The sequence below is a fragment of the Cydia strobilella genome, chromosome 25, assembly GCF_947568885.1.
Source record: "Cydia strobilella chromosome 25, ilCydStro3.1, whole genome shotgun sequence".
Taxonomy (NCBI): domain Eukaryota; kingdom Metazoa; phylum Arthropoda; class Insecta; order Lepidoptera; family Tortricidae; genus Cydia; species Cydia strobilella.
The window spans coordinates 3,665,501-3,681,212 of NC_086065.1; positions in this window are offsets into that span (position 1 = coordinate 3,665,501).

Genomic DNA, 15,712 nt, shown 5'->3' on the forward strand with positions numbered 1-15,712 from the left:
TCTGCGCCTAAGCATCGTCATCGACTGAAAAACAAATTCATGATAAAGTCAGTTATTGATTATTGGTCAAACAATCTACACGAACTATAACTTTTTCTATAAATAAATTATTGTTCTTTAGAGAAACTTACATTATCGGTGGCATTTTCTTTAGTTTTCACATCAAATCAGTATATATTTTTTTCTAGTCAGTTCTTCTTCTTCTTCTTTTAAAATTATGGCTTCAGCCCAGTGGGACTATTTCGCCAGTATCAAGGTATTAAGAGGTTTAAAAACGACAAAAATTGTACGGTTGTACAAGACAGTGTACGGTGATTTGTTAGCTCTTGTAAATCGATAGCTAGACTACAAGAAGCACGTGGACTACCGGCCGTTGACTCCAAGATGGTGGTTAAACGCGCTTCAAAATTAATTCTCCATTTACTGCACACTACCACATTAGTTTACTGTATAATAAGCTATCGATATTACACTTTAAACAATATTAATGAGCAAAAAACAAAGTAATTAATCACGATGCTAACTATCAAGATGGCGCTCGAACCGGAAGACCTTCTAGTCAGTTGTATTTTCTTCAGACGCGCACGCGTGCCTGTCAATGTCAATATTGTCAATTGTCAAAACGTTAAGCCCGCTACAGACTACGCGGTGCGAAGCCGCGAACGCGAGCGTGAGTCGATTTCGCTTTAGATTAACTTGCGTTCGCGGCTTCGCGCCGCGATTCGCGCTCGAGTGTGCTTTAAGTTGAGAGAACACAATTATCCGTGCATGTTAGGCCCCACCCATTCGCACGAGAGCTTATAGAAAGAGATATCGCTTTCTCGCTCTTACTTATGGGTGCGTCCCACACGCAACGCTTTTTAAGCTCTCGTGCGTATGGGGCCTTATAGTTGGTCAAGCAAATCTTATCAGTAAATAAGAACAAAAAAAACTATACTCATCCTTTTCTTTTGGGTGCTAGTACTAGTGTAAGACAAAGATAGTATGATTCTCTCTCTTGTTTGAAATGTCTATGTTTGAAATGAGACGGTCCTTTAGCCCCATAGACCTACGACTCTACGAGTAGCATTACATAGATGCGGGCTACCGCGTGCGCCCGTAAGGGATAGACATAGATGACGTCATAAACGTGGGGGTACCATATTGGTAAAAATTACGTTGGGGCGATTACCCTGGAGGCAAAGTTTGACGGTATTAAAATTGTTGAATAAATGTCAATGGGCCGTTCTATTTAGGCGTATGAACAATGAAATACCTCCTATAATTCGCGCAGGTGGTACAAAACTAAACATGTTTAGTAAATAAAACGTAAAATAAAATGTATTATGAGTTAAAATTTTATGAAATCACAAATCACAATCACATTATTCACACCAATTAATGTACACCACATTTAATCTTCACAACATTTGTTTATTTTATTTTTTAGAATTAGAAATATGAAAAACTTAAGTCAAAATTACCCATAAAATGATGATATCTTCATCTGGTATCCCCAACATGATTGTTATGCAGCTAAATTAAGAAGAAGATTAAAAACGGCTGACTTCAGACTCGTCTGAGTAGCTGACAGATTACCACAAACAACCTACGTAATTTGGGCGGATAATTTTACAAATAATGTTTTGTTAATTTGCGTAAATAATTGTGATATTTTTATTGAAATCGTTTGATTCTACATTGCTTTGAGTGTAACGTAATTTTACGATGTTATTCTCACATATTGCGTTAAGAGGAAGGTGTAAAATACCGTACTTACGTGTGAAAGGTTATGTTCTCATATTTTTGCTCAGAGCGGCTATGACAGCCAATTACAGAACAATTCACCATTATTTTATCAATTCAAAACGCTAACCATCACTATGTTTTATAAGAGAAAGCACAATTTCATAGAAAACAACAATAATTAAACAAGCAACGAAGCATGACATGTCACGTACTTATTTGTTTGCCACAATTTCGGTTGTGGCAGCGGTGGAAAAGTGAAACTATGACAAAGACAAAAAGTAATATATTGCTCTCTGTCACTACTACTTAAAGATACATAAGACCGATCCATGTTATACTAGATTCATGTTTAGCCCGCTCCAGACTACGCGGCGCGAAGCCGCGAACGCAAGTGTGGATTCGATTTCGCTGATTAGCGAACTAGACTCCAAACTCGCGTTCGCGGCTTCGCGCCGCGATTCGCGCATGAGTGTGGAGGGCCCTTTTGACAAACTATATAATGCAAGTCAATTTGTATAAAGCTGTCACTCAACTGTCACTCATTTAAACTCTTTTCAATTTGGAAGTGTAGTAATAAAACTAACTATTCGTGTTCAATCTTTGTCCGACACACGTCCGAAATTTAAATAAGGCCAGCCATTGACATACACTCTAGGCATAGATAATCGTGGTCACTTTCGAATGATTGTCGATAACTTTTTTCATTACCGACGTGATATTGTTATCGTAGTCATGTATGAATGAATGAATGTTTTTCATGGAAATATGGGACACTTGGCAACACTGGCGCACGTGTGCGGCAGTCTGTAAGGTTCGCACCGTTTTGACGTATTTGCCTTTACAGGTCGTAACACACCGTCGCACCGCACCAAGGTCATTGTGCGACGCATCCATAAGTAAGAGCGAGAAAGCGATATCTCTTTCTCGCTCTTACTTATGGGGGCGTCGCACAATGACCTTGGTGCAGTTCTAGGAATAGGTAGTACTGGCGTGGGCTTCCATACTATCGCACCGAAGTCAAAACGGTGCGATCCTACCTTACAGACTGCCGCACACGTGCGCCAGTGTTGCCAAGTGTCCCATATTTCCATGAAAAAAAAAGAAAAACATGGAAATATGGGACACTGTTTGTGTCCCTATTCCTAAGGGCCCTCCACACTCGTGCGCGAATCGCGGCGCGAAGCCGCGAACGCGAATGTGGAGTCAATTTCGCTGAATAGCGAACTAGACTCCACACTCGCGTTCGCGGCTTCGCGCCGTGATTCGCGCATGAGCGTAAAGGACCCTCTAGAATTGCTCCAAGGTCACGGTGCGGTACGATGGTGTGTTATGGCCTATAATTTCGAAGTGTAATAATAAATCTAGCTATTCGCGTTCAAACTTCATCTGACACATGTCCGACAATTGAATAAGGCCACCTATTGAATGGATCTTTCAAAAACTCTAGGCATAGACAATCGTGGTCACTAACGAATGATTGTCGATTAGAGACTTCCGGTTCTAACGCCATCTTGATAGTAGCCTCGTGATTAATTCCTTTGTTTTTTGCTCATTAATATTGTTTAAAGTGTAATATCGATAGCTTTATTATACAATAATCTAATGTGGTAGTGTGCAGTGAATGGAGAATTAATCTCAAAGCGTGTTTAACCACCATTTTGGAGTCAACGGCCGGTAGTCCACGTGCTTCTCGTAAAATCCAGCTATCGGTTTTACGAGACAACTACAACAACCACCGAACAGTGTCGTGCTCTAAGAGCATTTATTTTGTTCCTACCCTTTTACGTGACATTGGCTACGGGCAACACCGCCCTCAAGTCCATCAAGAAAAGGAAAAAAAAAAGATTGTCGATTACTTGCATTATCGACGGGATATTGTTATCGTAGCCCGGTACCATGCTCGCAAAATGACAGTTTTTTACGATAACGTTAGAAGACAGCAGTCCTATCACGCGCAATATGATAATAACCATTTCACGCGCAATATGACAATAACCGTGCTAAGCCCGCTGGGTATGTCCATCAACTACGTTGAAAAGAGAGGTATGGGCACTGTGAATGTCATCTCGCTTTGTGTGGTAGGGCACAGCACAGCGGATATCATTCTAGATCTAGAGCAGAGCCCAGCTGGGGAAGTACCTCCACCTTACAGAAAACCGCAGCCAAATAACACTAGACCCTACTCATAGTGTTGTGCTCCTGCCGGGAAGTAAGGTTGCCAGAGCTCCACGACGGCGCGGAGTGTTAGGGTCGGCAACGCGCATGTAACACTACTGGAGTTGCAGGCGTCCATAGGCTACGGAGACTGCTTAACATCAGGCGGGCCGTATGCTTGTTTGCCACCGACGTGGTATTTTAAAAAAAACCTACAATATAAGCTCGTAAAGCTGCTCATTACAGGCCACTTACTCTACTACCAGTAAAACTTCCCAAGCAAATGCAAATTTTCTCACACTTTTTTCTCCGAAAATTGATCCGTTCCTACAAATTGCTCAATATTAACCAACAAGTAATAACAAAGTGTATGTCTGTCTGTATCGCGGATCGGTTTTACTAATAAGCGGGTAAAAAGTGGCAATTCCATAGTCTGGGTGACCGCTTGCGTGGGAAGAGCGCTAGCATAACGTGGATGCACCACTATTATTTTCTTGCTTTGAATAATTACTATATTTATTTTATTTGAACTTCAATATGCACTAAGGTCTTTGAAAACGGCGGAAGTAATTTTGTATACAAAATGTAATATTATAATACTATTTTTTTTTTCATTTTTATTTATACATAAACAATAATACATTGTGTTTGAAATTCAAATGTTTTATTTAATAATGTAAACATTCAAACTTTGAATGTTTACATTATTAAATAAAACATGCCTATTTACAAATAATTTACAAATTAAATAGTTTCATTTACAATTTCTACAATAGGAATAAGTCCGCCTTTTTCTCATTTCGGTGTCCCAGCTTTTTGCTACGGCTAATAATTAGCTCAAGAACCTAATTCCAATATATAAATTAGGCACTAGTTTTTTGAACCCAGGATTTATTAGTGTTTATCCCATATTGTACGGCCAAGCTGAGTTCGGCCGGATATAACAGCGTAATAATAGTGTCTATTGTAATAAGTATTTTTAACTTGTCTCTCTCTTTTGTATGTTATATTATATATTAATTTTGTTGTTTTTCTTGTTACCTGTCGTGATTGTTTCACCGGATGGTCTCACCGGAAGATCAGCGCTGGAAGTCGCCAGCAACATGCTGAGGTGAGACCATTTCGTGGCACTTTTTCTTTTATTTATGTTTCTCTGTTCTGTATAACTTTCTATTTGTGTGTGTTAACGAATAAATTATTTCTATTCTATTCTTATTTCTATATTGCTCAGTCGTTGAATTCAAGTGATTATGGGCTAGTGGTAGACGTGTCTAGGGTAATGTTATCTGCTTTTAGCTTTCATCTTGGTTTTTACTTGCTGGCATCCAGGGCTCGGAGCCGGCTTTTTTAAAAACCCCGAAATAGCCCAATATTTTTAATTAATTAATGCTCTTTACGTAGGACTGAATAATGTATTTAAATAACAATTTCGTATTATTAGATTGTCCCATTAATAATAAAATAATAAACCAAACAACAAAAAAGAACGTAATAATACGGGTATTTTTTGTATGAAGAAAAAACCGGTTCAGAGCCTTCCCGGCATACTTTGATCTTTAAATAAGAATCTCAGACTCCCGTAACTTTCGGTAAACACAAAAATATTTAATAAATAGTTTTTGCAATTTCCGAGATACTTCACTTGTCCGCCATATAGAAACTGATAAAAACTAGGGTTCTGAAAAAATATTTCTGACGAAGCCTAAAGACACTGATCTTAAAGTATAAACACATCGAGAAAATTCCTATAATGTAATTAACGGTATTTTGCAAAAACTTCAAAAAAGAACATTAAAATAGAACAAAAAATTAATACATTTCATTCATCACTAGGTACCTATAGTAACGTTGTAAAGCTTTCTAATGATACAATTTTTTTGATCAAATGATAACTCAAAAATAAATTAAGCGGTGAAGCCAAATGATTCATCTAGCGTTGATTTTTTGGCTACTGTAGTATCATCCTTACACACTTTACACAAGTTACAAAATTTTGGTAACATATTGTTTATAAAGGCATATCCACACTATTCTTCCTTAACTATAAAAGCTGTATGTACGCACGCGTCGGGCTCAGTTCAAATCGGTCCGTTCACAGTGCATCGCGCACGCGCATTTAGGTATGTACTCAAATAGGGCCACTTTGTGTTTACTAATTAATTTAAGTGATAATTCTAGTGTTTAAATAATAAGTGGACTAGTTTCAAAAAGGGTACATTCTCGAAAGCCTCCGGTTATCAAGGCCGGAATCGAACCGGCGCGGCGTTCGGCGGCTAATAACATTTGGACCGCTAGACCACCCGGCCGGCGAGTTTTTTTGACATCCATTTCAGTTTTTAATTTTAAAATATATACTACTATATATAATAATATAGACTACTTAAAAACTACTCAAATAATATTAAATAATATGATTTTTTTTCCCTAGTTTTGTAGATTTTAAAATACGTCCAATTATTTTGGCAGTCATAATAGTGCGCAGTATGCGCATAATAGCTATTTATGCAACAAGTGCGGAAATCATCTTTACGCACGTGTATCACACAATGTTTAACAATGCATTGTGCGAGTAAATAAAAAACATATCATGGCAAATAAGTTTAATTATTAAAAGGAGTGTTTTAAATCGACACGAGTTGCGAATTACCTATTCGCACGTGTATCGTACAACGTTTTACAGTACATATGGCCCTTTAAACTTTCGACATATGCACGAAAAGTGCACTTTTCCGCACTAGTGCGAGAAAGTAGCACCATATGTACTGTAAAAAAAAATGAAAATAAAAAACACTAGTGCGGAAAAGTAGTACTTTCCGCATGATATGGCTCCGTAGGAAACGCACTTTTCGAGCACATGCATTGTAAAGGATGTTTTTGCAAGTGTCCATAGGCTACGGTGTTCAGTTAGCATGAAGGGGACTGTAAGCTAGTAAAGTGTTGACTCTTTCTAACACAAATTTCAAAATGACAGTCGGGGACAAACGATTATCAATTTATCAACGGATTATGATTTGACAGACGTATGACTAACTTTCTGTTAATTATGTCTTTGTGCAAACCCTAATTAGATAATTTAAAGCACTGCCGTAGCCTAAACCATAGAGATTTTAAAAACTGTAATAGATGTCATATATTAAAGAAAAAGTGACTAAGCCCTCCAGTGGTGAAGGCCTTCATATATGACATCTATTACAGTTTTTAATTTATATATATGTGACTACTTAAAAAACACAAATCAAAATATTTAATAAAGTAATTTGATTTGTTCCCAAACTTGTTCATAGAGATTTTATTTAAAAGAAAAATCGTAATATCTGTAAAATCCTTCCTCGAATTCGTATAACCTGTACGGTCCTGTGCAATGAGGTAACTCAGGTTATATTGAATTAAAAATTTTTCAGTTACCACAATAGAGTTAAACCAAGAAAAGTCTGCAGAGATTTTGACAGCACACGCAGTGCAGGTGTTATTTTAAACGTCAAACATCTATGAAATTATAACGTACCCAAATAACAATGCCACTGCGTATGCTGTTAAAATCCCTGCAGACTTTTTAAAACGACAGAATATTCAAGTAACACATACCTATCTATGTATGTCTAATATTAGTTTTCGTTGCTAGAAATTGTAATAAGTAGAAACAAAAAAAAATGAGCAAATATAAAACAGTAACAATTTTTTTTTTCTAAAACAGTTAATAATAACAAAAATTAACAGATATTGTTAATCGATATTTTATAATCAATATTGGATTTCATCGCTAAGGTTGCATAAACTGAAACTTATACCTACCTATTGTTATACATTTATATGTCTCTCAAATGTCATATATATGTATACGTCACGCGACGTAGATAAAATAATTATCATTTTCCAAGATGGCAAATAGACACGACAAATCAGTCAACTGCTTACTACAATATTTTAAATAACTTCTTTCCTTCCATGTCACATAGCCATTTTAGCAACAGTTATTTCGCGCCAACGAATGCGAATCATATTGCATAGTATTACCAAAGAGGATATAATATTATAGAGCGGTACTGTCATAGTAAATTTTGTAACCACAGTAAATTCACTGCCATCTATCGACACACTGTAAAACTAAAAATGAAGATTTATAAAAATACGATAAAATGTTCGAGCTTAAACTATCGTGAGACATATTTCACTATTTATTTATTTATTTATTTTATTTTTATTTTTTTTATTTTATTTTTTATTTTTTTTATTGTTTTTTTTTTCTGATCTAAATATTACGATAAAATATATTTAAATATGGATAAATGTTTTTTTTTTATTTGCATTAATTATTTTTATGATTTTGACCCATGTTCTTTCACTGATAAGCGTTAAAATTGTTGTCAACGCCCTCTATACGAGAGTAGGCCAAAGGTACTGGCGCCATCTGATCGAGAGTCAAATTTTCGTGATTTTCGAGGCACGTTTTTTCCTTAGACTGTATCCATCTATTACGGAGTTATATCTATCTTTGGTATTACATATTCTTGCGAAAGACAATCCGGGAAATACCGTTTTTCGTTTGTTGACCGTTAAAAAAACCGGCAAACAAAGCATTAAGTATCTAATTAGCACGCCAAATATAGATTACCATTATGCTATTAGTTTTTCAAACATTACATAATTGATAATCGCTAATTTTCATCAAATTTTTTGTTAAAAATTACAATCAACTCGGTTTAATTGTAATTCCACACGTGCGTTTGGACTTGTAAAAACATTGACAAATTTCACGCAAGAATTACTTTTAGTTTTATTGTATGATTTTCTTAGCTACAAATTGTGTCGTTTTCAATCAAAAGGTACCACATTGTCGCTCGCCATAAGGACGCCCTAACAGGTTTTTCGTATAAAGATACAAGCAATTTTCGTCCTTATGGTAAGCGACAATGTGGTACCTTTTGATTGAAAACGTGACAATTTCTTACGTGTCTTATGAAGTCGGTCTGCGTTTTTGCCTGTCTGTCTGTCAGCGTATTGAGAAAGTAAAAGATTTTAATTAGCAGTATTGTATTGTCGCGTTCCTATTTTAATTTATTGTTGGCAATGTGTGGAAGTGATATTTTAGTGCAATTAAAAACCTATTATGTTTTGCCTTAATTATATGTTTGTGCATATAAATCACGTAAATACGAGGGGAAGTCCAAAAGTCCGCGGAATGGTGGGGATAGGGGCGGGGATGACGCACGCATAATGCACGGTCAAGTAATAACAAAATGACATCATTTAGATGGGGTAGCTCGTTCGCGTCTTTCCTGTAGTCATCACAAAGTTAAGAGACAGGCCAATTCGAACGTACACTGACATCAGAATGACATTTAACTGATGTCATTTATCTGTCGTGCATTTCGCTCGTACTTGTCCGTACATCCGATCGGCGTGAGCGAGACGCACGATAGCTAAATAACATCATTCGGATATCATTATGATGTCAGTGTACGTACTTTACAGTCTAATAAAAACCCTGATGTTACCTATACACGGTGGCTAAAAAAAAAGTGCATTCCCGTTGCCAGGGATACTTCCATTAGGATGATACTGAGCAACTTTTACTATGGGAGCAACCCCGAAATCGCGAAAAAAAATTTGCCTGTTTCATACTTTTTGGCGGGTCTATTTTTTATGGGAGGGTAATTTTTTTTTTACGATTTGTTGGTTGGTCCCATAGCAAAAGTTGCTCATTATGATCCCAAAACCTTCCTGGCAACGGCAATGCACTTCTTTTTTAGCCACCCTGTATATACCCGCATAGAGTAACTTATACTAGAGCGGTACTGTCATAGTAAATTTTGTAACCCCAGTAAATTCACTGCCATCTGTCGACACACTTTAAAATTAAAAATAAATATTTATAAAAATACGATAAAATGTATTTAAATATGGATAAATGATTTTTTTTATTTGCATTAATTATTTTTATGATTTTGACCCATGTTCTTTCACTAATATGCGTTAAAATTGTTAAATAACAAACGAAACCGCCAACGCCATCTATACGACAGTAGGCCAAAGCTAGTAGCGCCCTCTGAACGAGAATCAAATTTTCTTGATTTTCGAGGCACGTTTTTTCCTTAGACTGTATCCATCTATTACGGAGTTATATCTATCTTTGATACCCGGGTCGTTAATTTTAATTGTATTGTCGACAGAATAAATCTTTTCCTAAAATGTGTATGACCTAGATATCATTTGGACATCAAAATGTAAGTTCGTATTCTACTACCATCAGTTTGACACTAACACTAACTTATTTTCTATGCATCTACCTCGTACTGGCATATATGCAGTGCCGGCCCGAGTCCTTGATCAGGTTAGAGCGAAATCGGGTTTTGGCGCCCTTCGTTGAAGCTTTTTACCCAAAAGCAAAACGAACCGTATTTTGGACCCGCGTCACACTCGCGTCTTTTGAAACATTTTTTTTTATTCGTCATTTTGGCGCCCCCCTTGCCATCCGGCGCCTAGAGCGGCCGCTCCACTTGCTCTACCCTAGATCCGGCCCTGCATATATATTATGTGCTAGCGAGATGTATAGAAAGTAAGTTACGAAGACTTTAGCGAATATGTCAGTTTAACACTGATAAGGCAGTCGTGGCTAAGGAAAACGTGCCTTGGAAATCAAGAAAAAGTTATGCTTGAATATATGGCGCCACACCTTTAGCCTACACTCGTGTAGATGCCGTTTAATATTTAACAATTTTAACACATATCAGTGAAAGAACATGTGTCAGAGTCATATGGCGTTCTAAAAAAATTAAATTTAATATTTATCCATGTTATATATACATTAATTGATATTTTTATACATTTTCATTTTTAGTTTTAATCGTGTGTCGATAGATGGTAGTAAATTTACCGCGACTACAAAATTTACTATGACAATAACTCTCTATACAGTCTATTATCTTTGCTCTACTAATCTTCCAGACAAACACACCCAAATAATAAATATGCAAATAAGACTAAAGGGGCCCACAAACTATCAGTCCGCCGGACGATATCGGCCTGTCAGTTGTTCGGAACTGTCATATTTTTGTTCTAACTGACAGGCCGATATCGTCCGGCGGACTGATAGTCAGTGGGCCCCTTAAGTGTCAGAAACTAAAATAAAAATCAATGAATATTTCGTACATACAACAATGACCTTTTTTTTATTAATAATAGACGCGTGACGTTCATAGTTGACAAAACTAAAATGCAGCGGTGGCAGCATGGTTTCATTTTTATCGCCTGTCACTATGCCTGTCACTTTCGCACTTACATACTTGTTAGAACATATATGACAAGCATGGTGATAGATGATAAAAAAATGCGACCGTGCTACGGCCGCAGGCAATATTTAGTAGATGATTGTGACAATCTTGACACATCGATACGACTTACTCAATATAGGTTCCGGAACCTATATTTAATGGCTCACGAACAGATATACAGATATACACAAATACAATAACACTAGACCCTACTAATAGTGTTGTGTTCCTGCCGGTGAGTAAGGTTGCCAGAGCTCGAGGGAGAGGAGTGTTAGGGTCGGCAACGCGCATGTAACTCTGGAGTTGCAGGCGTACATAGGCTACGGAGACTGCTTAACATCTGGCGGGCCGTATGCTTGTTTGCCACCGACGTAGTATTAAAAAAAATACAGATCTTTATTGGTAAAATCGATCGAGCGCCGGTCGCCATAACTACCTCCCTTTACTTACATCAAAGATCCATATCATAGAGTAACTTATACTAGAGCGGTACTGTCATAGTAAATTTTGTAACCCCAGTAAATTCACTGACATCTGTCGACACACTTTAAAACTAAAAATAAATATTTATAAAAATACGATAAAATGTATTTAAATATGGATAAATGACTTTTTTTATTTGCATTAATTATTTTTATGATTTTGAACCATGTTCTTTCACTGATATGCGTTAAAATTGTTAAATAACAAACGAAACCGTCAACGCCATCTCTACGACAGTAAGCCAAAGCTAGTAGCGCCCTCTGAACGAGAATCAAATTTTCTTGATTTTCGAGGCACGTTTTTTCCTTAGACTGTATCCATCTATTACGGAGTTATATCTATCTTTGATCCATATGCATCCATGACATACAATGAAAGAAATCATGATCATCAGCAATTACACAAACTTCCCAGCTCTACTCGTAGTTAACGTATATTCATAATGGAATTGTATTTGCGTTTCCAACAGGAAGCCACGGTAGAAATGAGGAAGGCACAAACACGCAAACATGTTACTGAACTATTTTGTCAGCTATGCTATTACGATTCTAGTTATCTTCAAAATTAATCAGCCTAATCAACTGTTAAAGATATTTGCTAATAATTGGCAAGTTACGTCAAATTTACTTGAGTAGCTCGGTTCTCCAAACAAACGTAGTTCCGCTCTCATTTTAAAACGACTAGCTAGATTGCTCTGAAACTTTGTACTTACAACAGGATAAGGTATATCTAGGTATGTAACTATGTAATTAGTTTACGTAGGTTCAGATACAATAGTTAAAAAAATACAGCGAATTTAAGTTTTTCATACAATACTTGTGTTTGCTCTATTTTGTGTTTTATATAACAAAAACTATGAAAATTGCTTTTAAAAATCGGCAATATCATGTTTAAGGGAACATATCGATTACTTTTTTTTAAATTTAAACGTAGGTACAAAAAATTAAAATTAAGAAACATTTAATTTAATTGTATGTAATTTAATTGACTTGCAATAAATAAGAAATTAATACATTAAACTAAATATTAATCTTCATCTATATGTCAACTTTACGCCCATAATATTAGCATAGAGTAACTTATACTAGAGCGGTACTGTCATAGTAAATTTTGTAACCCCAGTAAATTCACTGCCATCTGTCGACACACTTTAAAACTAAAAATAAATATTTATAAAAATACGATAAAATGTATTTAAATATGAATAAATGTTTTTTTTATTTGCATTAATTATTTTTATATGATTTTGACCCATGTTCTTTCACTGGTATGCGTTAAAATTATAAATAACAAACGAAACAGTCAACGCCCTCTATACGAGTGTAGGCCAAAACTAGTGGCGCCATCTAATCGAGAATCAAATTTTCATGATTTTCGAGGCATGTTTTTTCCTAAGACTGTATCCATCTATTACGGAGTTATATCTATCTTTGATATTAGCAAATATATAATATTAACTATAATAACATAATAGACCAACACATCCGTCGAAAAGGTCAGCTTTTAAATACGCGGTCATACGCATTACTGATGCTCTTTTGTGCGTTGGGTAACGCGGCCTTAATGATAATAATGATGCCAATGATGGCATAAAATAAATGTTAATCGTATTGTATTTTGTGTAACAGTATTGAGGATATTTGGGACTTTAGAGCCATTATTTAAGTAAACTGTGAAATTGGATGATTATTCTTAAGGGGCCCACAGACTATCAGTCCGATATCGGCCTGTCAGTTGTTCGGAGCTGTCAAATTTTTGTTCTAACTGACAGGCCGATATCGTCCGGCGGCCTGATAGTCAGTGGGCCCCTTTAGGGTCTCCCTACTTATCGACGCGGATTCGGCTAAAGCGTGGCTAAAGCCGATAGAAAAAGCCTTTATGTCTTCGCAATAAGAGCGAAAAAGTCGTCATTCTGCTCGGCTCACATCGGCCGACGCGCCAATGCCTTTTTCGCTCTTATTGCTAGGGTTGCCATCTCTAAAATTTGGTAATCAGGACAAGACGCGTGAAAACCCCGGATTTAGAGCTCAGAACCCGGACATGTCAACAGGTCTGTCGTGTCGCGGTGCCGCGTGTGGCCGGCCAAAGACTTTAAACCCGGCCCGGCCCCGGATGCCCTCTAAACTAGGACAAATCCGGGGAAACCCGGACGGATGGCAACCCTATACTCAACAGATGCTGCACGTATACACATATTGAATTTTTCTTTAATTATTTAATTTTTTTTAATTTTTTGTCTATCGAAATGGTTCTTGGATGAGTTTATTGTAGGTATAACCTAAAGATATTTCCCAAATAATTCTTATATCAACAATAAAATGCCTTATTTGTCTTTTAATGTTTTCTTAATAAAACCCACCATAATATGTCATCATCCCCGGGTACTGTTTACCAACATACAATGAAAGCTAGTTTTGAAACAAAACACCCGAGTTTAATCTCGGCTACAATTTGGCGTCATTATGCGCAAACGCAACTCTGTGGGAGCCTTGTGAAACGACTTGAAACAGATGAGAATCTTCATTGTGAAAAACATATGGTTAACAATCGTATAGATAGGATATCGTAGATATGCTGATATGCTCGTAAAAATTATATGGTATCATTTTTGGGCGTAATCCACAAAAAGGTCTACCTTGTCGGGTACGTGACGCGTATTTGGAGTTCTAACCATGACAGGTGATCAATCATTACAAATACTTTTAATACTATACTTAGCTTATTTTATCTAGAAGGATGTACTGTTATTGCTAAAAATCTATATAAATTAAACAGTATCCTATGGCGGCTAACCTGCAGAAAAGCAACAAAAATCAAATGTAGTCATTTGATGTATATGGGCATTTTCACTTATAAGTGTACCATTTACTTTTTTTCCAAAATTCATCAACTTTTGGGTTATTTCTACTCAGAATCACGAGAACTATCGATTTAAAAAGAAAAAAAATGTGGCTGGGGTGAATTAAACCTTCAAATGTGATTTACCTGACAATTTCTTAAAAAAATACCCACACAATTAAATCATTCGATTGAAAGTAACAGTAGATTTTGTATGATACAATTTGTGTGGGTAGTTATTAAGAAATAGTCAGGTAAATCACATTTTAAGTTTGGTCCCTATTCACCCCAGCCATCCCTATTCACCCCGGTTGACGGTACCTACTCTATTAAAATGTGTCGTGCCTGTAAGGAAAATAAAATTAAGGACACTTTTAAGGCACAGGTTAACATTTTTAAGTATTTATAAAAACCACTTCAATTTGCAATTTATTAACTGTCTTGTGAATGGTCGAAATCATTTTTTAATATAATTATTATCTTATCTCACTAAATTATACAGGGCGCCCAAAAAATATATTATACTGAGTAACTTTTACTATGAGCGCAACCACGAAATCGCGAAAAAAAAATTTACTCTCCCATAGAAAATGGACCAGCCAAAATGTATGAAACAGCCGAATTTTTTTCGCTATTTCGGGGTTGGTCCCATAGTAAAAGTTGCTCAGTATAATCCCAAAATCTCCCTGGTAACGGGAATGCACATATTTTTCGGCCACCCTGTATATATATATATATATATATATATATATATATATATATATATATACTTATAAGGAACCCCAATTAACAAATCAACACTTCCCATCAAGGGCCCGTGGGAAGTAACGACAGCGACGCAAGCACAATGCAATTATTATATTTTATAGACCTGTACTGCTGGCTATATTTTGACCCCTAGGTTATAAAAATATTAAAGTCAATTCTGTTTTCGCTTATGAATACTTTGTTAAGATGTAAATCTTACATTTTGTTTTGTGTCATATATATAATTTGCTTTTCTAGTAATTTGTTATTTTGTGGTAATTATTTTTTATTTTGAATTATTTTGGAGAAAAAAATATTCGAGAGAAAACATGTAACTGTGTTGCATTTAGGATAGTGTTTTTAGTGTGAAAACATAGTTTGTGTCAATTACGTCCACTGCAATCTGATACTATGTCATAATATTCTAAATGACACAAAAAAAAATTAGAGTTAAAAAAATTTACTTAGGTCGAATTTAATCGTTTAAATAG